Here is a 9,157-nt window from a genome sequence, read left to right on the forward strand (position 1 = left end):
TCTGAGGGTTTTCACTGATTTTTTGTGTGCTTGTACTGTAAAACACAAAAAGTTTATTAAAAATTGCAACTACAAGGATGGATTTGTCTGTTTCTCTTCTAGGTCGTTCAATTTTTGCTTTAAGTATTTTGAAGCTATATTATTCAATGCAATCATTTAAAATGGTTATGTCTTCCCGTTAAATTTTCCCTTTTATGCTTATGAAATGTTTGCCTTTAATAGTATTTTCGCCTCAAATGTCCTCCATTGCTATTAATTTTGCAAACAAGGTATTTTTTTTTGAGCGCCACTTGGCATGTGGGCTCTCAACCAGGAACTGAACCTGCACCCCCTCTGAGAAAGCGCTGGGTCCTAACCACTGGACAACCAGGGAAGCCCCATAGGTCAGTGTGTGCATTGCCTATTTTTTCCATCCGTTTATTTTCAACTTATAAGGGCTTTTTTTTATATTTTAAAATGTGTTTCTTTTAGACAGTATAAAGTTGAATGTTACTGTTTAACCCAGTATAAAATTCATTCTTAAAATGAAAGTTTTTAGTCAGTTTCTATTTTTAAGGTAATTCCTGATATTGTTGGATTTGTGTGGTTTTACTTAGTTCCTATCAGTCACGTCTGTTTGTTCATATGTTCTTCCTTTTTCTGATTATTTTGATTAAGTATTTTAACATTCCATTATCCCTCCTCTGCTAGGTGTTTAGCTTTTCTTCTGCTTTTCGTGATTACTCTAGCAATTACCATCTGCATTCTTGATTTATCTACATCGCTCATAAACATTACCTCTTCATGAGTAGAATGGTAAACAAGTACAGCTAAATTTACTCCCTTCTGCCCTTTGCACTTGGGTTGTCATAGATTGGATCTAAATCCCACAGGTCCTTGTTATTGTTGGTTTAAATGGTCAACGCCCTTATATATCCAGCCATGAATTTATCCTTTCCAAGGCTCTTCCTTCCTTTCTGCAGTTCTTTTCCTTCACAGATTGTTCCTTTCAGCTAGAAGACCTCTGTTTAGTACTTGTTAACTCTAGGTCTGCTGGAAATGAATTGTCTAGATTTTGTCTTCAGATATCTATTTTTCTATTTGACTATCTTCCTTTCTAATTGATAGCTTCCCCAGAATTAAGAACATGAGAGCCTTTAGCACCTTAAACATATTCAATTGCCATGTGGATCCCATCCTGGAGTTTCTGTTAAAAAGTTTATCAATCTGCTTGTTGTTCCTTTGAAGTTAATGTGTCTTTTAGTTCCTCTGGCTACTTTAAAGATTGCCCCCTTTACTTAGTTTTCCTCGTTAGTTTTCAGGATTTGGCTTGTGATATATCTCAGTTTGACTTACATTTTTCTTGCTTGGGATGCACTGAGATTCTTAAATCTGTGGATTGAGATCTTTTGTCAGGTTTAGAAAATTCAAATACTGCATTCACCCCATTTCCTGTCTCCTTTAGGACTTCAGCCACATACGTGATTTGACAATGTTCTTCACAAGTTTTTTTATGTTGGTTTTTATTTTAAATTCCATTGTCTCTGTGTGCTTATTTAAAAGTTTGGGTAATTTCATTGACCCAAGTTTTAGTTCAGTACTTGTGTCTTCTCATTCGGTTCAGTCGCTCAGTTCCGACTGTTTGGTTCAGTCGCTCAGTCATGTCCGACTCTGAGGCCCCACAGGCTGCAGCATGCCAGGCTTCCCTTTCCATCACCAGCTCCCGGAGCTTACTCAAATTCATGTCCATTGAGTTGGTGATGCCATATTAAATTTGCCCAGTAAGTTCTTTACATTTTTCAGAGTTTAGAGTATCCATTGGGATAGATAAACAGATTCCATTTCCCTGTTGAAGTTCTCCCAAGATCTTGTCATCAGTTTTGTTCACCTTCTGTCCCTGTTTTCTTTAGCATGATTATAATAGTCATAAAATCTTGTCTGTTAAATATAATATCTGGGTCATCAGTTTATCCTGTTTTTTTTTCTCATGATTGTCCCCCTTTTCCCCCCAAGTATTGTAATTATTTTTTTTACTTGCCAGAAACTGTGTGTGTAAAAGTTGTGTAAAGACTGAAGTAAGTGTTCTTTCCCCCCAGAGAGGATTTGCTCTTTCCTGTGTCAGGCAGCCAGGGTAAGATAAAATGCCGATCAGTATGATGGAGCCAGCAGTGGCACTGGGGAAAGGCTGTAGATTTTGTTACAGTCAATTCACCTCTGGTTCAGATGTCTCAAGGGCGAGAGGTGTGCTTGGTTTATCCTGCACTTCTCTCTTCAGCATGATCTTGGCATCTGTGCTCCTTCAGAGTGCAAGGAACTTTGTTCTCCTTGCAAGCTCAGCTTGCACCTCCCTTACCACCAAAGTACTCATTAAAGCTGCCATGACAAGAAATCAGCAGGAAAAAAGTGTCTTTGCCTTAGGAATGCTCCAGAATTGGCTTTCACACCAGTCCTCAAAAGCTCTGTTTCTCTTTATTCTTTCATAGTTCCTGTGCAATATTGAGTCCAGTTTTGAGCCCATGCACACACTTGTCAAATACCTAAAGTAGGAAGAGAGCTACAGATCTGCATTCAGAGTGGAAAGGAGATCTTTCTACTCTGGCATTCAGTTCCTCTGCTGCTGCTGCTGCTGCTGCTGCTAAGTTGCTTCAGTCGTGTCCGACTCTGTGTGACCTCATAGACGGCAGCCCACCAGGCTTCCCCGTCCCTGGGATTCTCCTGGCAAGAACACTGGAGTGGGTTGCCATTTCCTTCTCCAATGCATGAAAGTGAAAAGTGAAAGTGAAGTTGCTCAGTCGTGTCCGACTCCTAGCAACTAGACCTATTTTATTCCCAGTAGCCGATGTTCTTTTTAAAACGTGTTCTGTTGCAGTTCATTCAGTTTCTTCTGTTGTGGTGGGGATAATGACCTGCCACTGCTTTCTGTATCTTAGCTACAGGCAAGTCAAAAATGCACAAGTTTTATAATTGGAGAAAAGGAAGTAATTCTCAATTAGAATTATTTACAGAAAACTTCCAAGATATCATGTACAAATATCACTCCATACATTTTAGCATTAACAGTTGATTTTGTGAAAAGCACCATCTCTAAACACAAATTAATTTCTTCCAGTCATGGCTCACTCAGCATCTATATTAGGTTAAAAAACTAAATAGCTACTTTCTAAGCCTACTTTAACAATTAGTAGAGGCCACTGGGCACAGTTCTGACATGTCCTCCCTTTTTTCAGCCTCGAATGAAGGATGATTTCTGAGTTTGCAGCAGTCACTTTTGTTCATGAGGCACAATCAGGAGAACAAAAGCCAACATGCTGAGGATGACAAGGTGAAAATGTATAAAGATAATGAGTCCCTGTTTTTCAGCTGCTAAAGCAAAGCCAGAATCTGCCTACTTTTAAGAGAAAAATAAATTCTTATTAAGATTCTGTGAGTTTAATTTTCCTATCACTTGTAACCCAATGTATTACTAGTACTTAAGTTCCATTTCAGTTACTCAAATGAAACATGATATGTAATAGCCTAATTTCAAATAAATGATACAGTAATGAATGACTGATACTTCTAAGTAGAATTATTTTCCCTATTCCCTGTAGGAATATAAGTTTTCCTCACCTGGATACTGAAAGCAAAAGGCTTGCTATAGTCTGGAAGTTAGGGTTGAGGCCTTCACGAGAGAGAAGGCAGCTGCTTTTCGCAGGGGTTCAAGGGCCCGCTGGGAGGCCTATGTAAGCAGTTGACTTCCTCAATCTGATTGTCCTAATGTTTTACAAGTCCACTGTTAAAACCAGTCTTTGGAATTAGGGGATTATCCAGAAGTAGTCCTGATTAAATATCTTAGCTAGAAGCTATGATGTTAATAACCATCGTTGTGGGTTTATGTATCAGGGTGCTAACTGAAGGCAAGCCTCTGAAGGACTGAGACGACAAGGGGAGAATTTGAAGATCTGCTGAGAGGGATCTGGAAGTTGGTTTTGGAAGGGGGTGAACATCCCCTAGGAAACCAAGGCCACGATAACAAAATACCACAAAATGCCAGGTGGCCCCAGCAACAGGAATTTATCTGCTCACAGTTCTGGAGGCCAGAAGTCCAAGATCAAGGTGCCAGAAAATTCAATTTCTGGTGGGCCTCTCTACCAGGCTTGTAGACAGCCGCCTCATCACTATGTCCTCACGTGGCCTCTTCTTGGTGCCCGTTACTGGGGGTAGCGTGCACTAGCTGTCTTATGTTTCTTTATGAACGAAGGATACTAATTCTTTGGGATCAGGGCCCCATCCTAATGACTTCATCTCACCTCAATCACCTCCTTAGAGGTCCCATCTCCAAAACCAGCAACACTGGGGTTTAGGACTTCAGGTATGGACAGTGGGGAGATGCAGACCTTCAGTCCATAATACCAGGAAACAGAAAGAGGCATTGAATGTTGCAGGGAAGAGCAAGAGAACATCAGACGCCACATGGCATGAAAGAGTGAGTGGTCACTGGCCTGGGGACCAGGGTTGTGGCCCTACCATGAGCTCACTGTGTGACAAGCTGTGGCTCAGCCACTTTGCCTATCTCCAGTTACAACAAAGAGAGTGAATTTTGTCTCCATGGTCAAAGATGCAGTGAGCCAGACCTGAAAAGAGGCAGTGTAGCCCTTGGATAAGGGAAGCAGCATCCTGTGGCTGGTTCCAGGCCCCAGGACCCAGTGAATGGAGTGCCCTCCATGAAAGATGGCCCTCCCTGATGACCCCTGGTACCTGTTGGGGCCCACCATGTCATCCGCACTGGGTGTCCCAAGCCCAGGCTGTGGCCTTCATGGGTCCAGTCCTCATCTCCTCTCTCTCAGGAGCACACTCCAGCCCTCTGCTCCCTGTGTGGGGTAGACCAGAAGTCCTCTGGGGCTCCAGAAGTCAGGCTAATAGAGTCAGCCCCTGGCTCTGGAGTGGCACCCAGTCCCAGAAGGACAGGTTGGAGAGCAGGGTGCTCCCGCTGGCTGGCACAGCAATTCTTTCACAGGATCACATGAGGTCGGGCCACCAAAATCGGGCTGAGACACTGATGGGTGGTGAGTGACACTCACATAGTACACAAGACAAAGGATCTTCACATGCACTAATGGGAAGATAATCAATAAGTCCTTCTTTTCTACCCATTATTCTACCCATTATTCATGGACATGGGTCCATGAATTTTGTAATGCATTTTTGATCAAGTTGTTTATATACAGACAGGTGCTCTGCAAAAATATTTTCCAACAGCCACATACCCTAGGGGTAGCCCTAGAAAGAGGGCTCCCTATTTTACATTTTGTCTGAAACTGGTTAAGAGAGGAGAGGAGTCAAAGTGGAAAAGAATTGATGATGGACAGGTTGCTGGAAGGGAAATCTTGGCAGCTAGAATATTGCTCAGTCAGAAGGAAACAGAAGAGCATGTGAATAAACCTTTATACATCCTTGTTTCTTTTAGATAACTATGAGAGAAGTATATGAATCTCCAAACCTAACATTAATTAACGACTGAGTGTTGAGCCTTCAGCACTGGTGCCACGTCTACTCTCGGGCTAACTTACTCATTGCTCTGCAAACAGTTCGCTAATAACCCTGATCTTGACAATTGAACTATAGACTAGGCTGCTTAGGTCTGGGTTTTGTTTTTGTTTTCCAGAAACAATGATTTTAATCAGCATGTTTCACACAGCAGTAATATCCATACTCCTGAGGCACACGCGTCATAGCTGCTTACTTAGAGGGGCTTTCTTTAGATGGGAAAAAGCAGGCTTATTCATTTTTCAAAATTATTATTCATGTTTTTTTAATCTGGAACATCTGATGTCACAGAGGTGGCCAACTTATTATTTACAGATGAGGAAAATGAGGGCGGGCTCTGGAGCCCTATGAATTTTTTCTGGTCATATAGTGGCTCTTTCACTTACAAACTGTGTAACGTAAGCCAGTCACCTAACTTACTTGGACCATCAGTTTCCTAACCTTTTTTTTGGAGGGCCAGCCAAAAATATTGATCAATTTACTAGTGGATCTTCATCTGCTGTTATTGTAGAAGCTCTTTCTTTTTTAATTTTTTAAAAATTTATTTTAATTGGAGGCTAATTACAATATTGTAGTGGTTTTGCCATACATTGACATGAATCAGCCATGGGTGTACACATGTTCCCCATCCTGACCCCCCTCCCACCTCCCTCCCCATACCATCTCTCTGGGTCATCCCAGTGCACCAGCCCTGAGCACCGTGTCTCATGCATCAAACTTAGACTGGCGATCTGTTTCACATATGATAATATACATGTTTCAATGCTATTCTCCCAGATTATCCCACCCTCGCTGTCTCCCACAAAATACAAAAGACTGGTCTATACATCTGTGTCTCTTTTGCTGTCTTGCATACAGGGTTATCATTACCATCTTTCTAAATTCCATATATATACATTAGTATACTGTATTGGTGTTTTTCTTTCTGGCTTACTTAACTCTATATAATAGGCTCCAATTTCATCCACCTCATTAGAACTGATTCAAATGTATTCTTTTTAATGGCAGAGTAATAGTCCATTGTGTATATGTACCACAGCTTTTTTATCCATTTGTCTGCGGATGGACATCTAGGTTGCTTCCATGTCCTGGCTATTATAAACAGTGCTGTGATGGATATTGGGGTACACATGTCTCTTCGTGTCAATTCTGGTTTCCTCCGTGTGTATGCCCAGCAGTGGGATTGCTGGGTCATATGGCAGTTCTACTTCTTAATTGTGTTTAGACCTGGCGACTGTCTGGCCACGGCCTCCGGGGCGGCCTCTAGGCGTGGGCTGGGCGGGGGCAGCAGGGGGCCGGGATTGCACCGGCCACCACCGCCCACCTGGCCATGGCCGTCCCCAGGGAGTTCGGGGAGCATGGGTCCCACGGCGGCTGCGACGCGGTGGCAGCGGCGGTGAAGCACGGCTCAGGTGGCAGAGGGGGCAGCCACAGGCACCGCTGCCGCCGCCTCCATGGAGGTTTACCCCAGGTCTGGTTTTTAAATCTCGCCTCTTAGGCAAATATAACAGAAGCAGCAGCTAGATGGTAGAGAGTCATTTCTGGACCTTCATTAGACTGATGTTATCAGTGTTTCTGGTGCCCTTTGGACAAGTTTCAAGTTACCTTTATCCTTCAGCCCTAGTCCATCCTCCATTACCTGCTGTGCCTCCTGGGGCAGGACCATTTTAGCATTTTTCCTTTGTAGCAAGCATGATGTTAAGCTCTGTCAGTAAAGTGCTATGGAGGGACATCGCGGGAAGAAGAGGCTTCTCTTCCTGATTCCAGTACATTCATCACATTAGACAGTTGCAGGCATGTGATCTTTTCTGCTCTGCCTGCAGGGGCCAGCCCCGTGCGGTGGATGTCTTCCCCAACCACTCACCTCAGGAAGCTGTGTAGGAAAATGCCTCTGCTAGTCCCTGGCTCACTCCACTTTGTCCCTCAGAGTCACTTTCCAATAAAATGCCAGGAAATACTCCCTTGCGAATGCCAGTCTAAAGCACTCAGTGTGAAGAGTCTCACCCTGTAAAAGATTCTGCAAATGACTCAGCATTTCAAAGTGGACTTGAGCCTTAGGGAACACCTTCATTTCTCAATGTGTTTACTCTTGTTCCCCAGAGGGAGAAAGCCTGGCTTAAATGAAGGCTGGACAGCACAAGCTTTCTAGGCAGGGTTTTGGCAAATTTAATATTAATCCGGCTTCTAGGTCACCTGAAAATTGTGGCATACAGCTAAATACCAAGGCCATGTGGGAACACTTCCTATGGATCAGACATTGTTCTGAAGGTTTTACTAGAAGAACTCATTTATATAAATCTCACCACCATCATATGAGGTGAGTCCAACCACTAACCTTGTTCCAAATGAAGTTAAATAGCCTGGTTGAGGTCATAGGTGACAGAGCTTGGATTTCTGCCGGGACACTCTGGCTCTGAAGCACATACCCTTGGCCACTGTGCTGAAGTGGGGTGCCTAGTGGTCAGCGTGTCTTTGGAGGGACCCTTCAAGAAGCCCTTAAAAACTCCCAGAGCAGCTAAGCACATTCTGTTTTTCATTTACACTCAAATGGTCGCACTCCAAATATGTTTGAATCAAAAGATTGACGTTCTCCCCTTGGCACCCAGACACTAAAAGTTGCGGGAGATGTCGCAAAGCCAGACTGTCACGCTGACTTTAAATTCATGATCATTCATCTCAAAAGGTGTCTCAGCCCTCCTCACTGATTCCTCATTAGGAGCTTGAGTCCCCTCAGTCTCTGAGACATTTCAATTTTCTCTTCTGCCCTCAAATGTCCCCTGCCCTCTTCTCAACAGCTTTCTCCCTCCCTAACGTGCCTCATATTTCACTGAAAAATAGAAGTCATCAGACAAGAACTCCCTCGTCTTATCACTGTTGAAGCCACAGGTCCTCCTGCATTTGCAGACATTTTTCTCCTGTTGCAACGGGAGAAGAGATCCTCCTCCTGACGATGGCGGGTCCTCCCACTGAGGTCATATCACTTCCTCTCTGCTCTTTGGAGTTCACTCCTTCAGTCACCTGATGTCTCTCCTGCTCTCTTAGGTCAGCTCCTCCTCCACCTGGCTGATCCTTGAGATTATTCAGAGGCCCTGCTTTCTCCCGTCTTTAAAAGCAACTCTCCTTTTACCCCACAGCCCATTCCTGTCACGTCTCTGTCCTTGTCCACAGTGAACCTTGATAACGGTTGTATTCGTTTTGAGACTCAACTTCTTCACTCCAATTGGTCTTTTTTTTTTTGTCCCTGATGGTCCAAACGGACCTGCACTTATCAAGCCCCCAGTAACTGCCATGTTCTCAAAGCCAATGACAACACCTCAGAAACTCACCTTATTCCATTGATACGATAGCCTTTGACACTGACTGCTTTTTCCAACACTTTTCTTATTTTTGTTTCCCTTGTATCTTTTTTATTTTCTTCCACATCAGATAGATTGGCCAGGTCAACCATGGATTGGAGGGCATTTTCTATTACATGCCAAAGAGTAAATGTTTTATCCTTTGCAGGCCATGCAGGACTCTGAACCATGTTCTTCTCTGTTTGTTGCTGCTTTTTCTTCACAACACTTAGGAAAAAAAAACTCCTGAGCTCATCAGTTCAGTTCAGTTCAGTTGTTCAGTCGTGTCTGACTCTTTGCAGCCCCATGGACTGCAG

Source organism: Bos mutus, chromosome 12 (genome assembly GCF_027580195.1).
Source record: "Bos mutus isolate GX-2022 chromosome 12, NWIPB_WYAK_1.1, whole genome shotgun sequence".
Classification (NCBI taxonomy): domain Eukaryota; kingdom Metazoa; phylum Chordata; class Mammalia; order Artiodactyla; family Bovidae; genus Bos; species Bos mutus.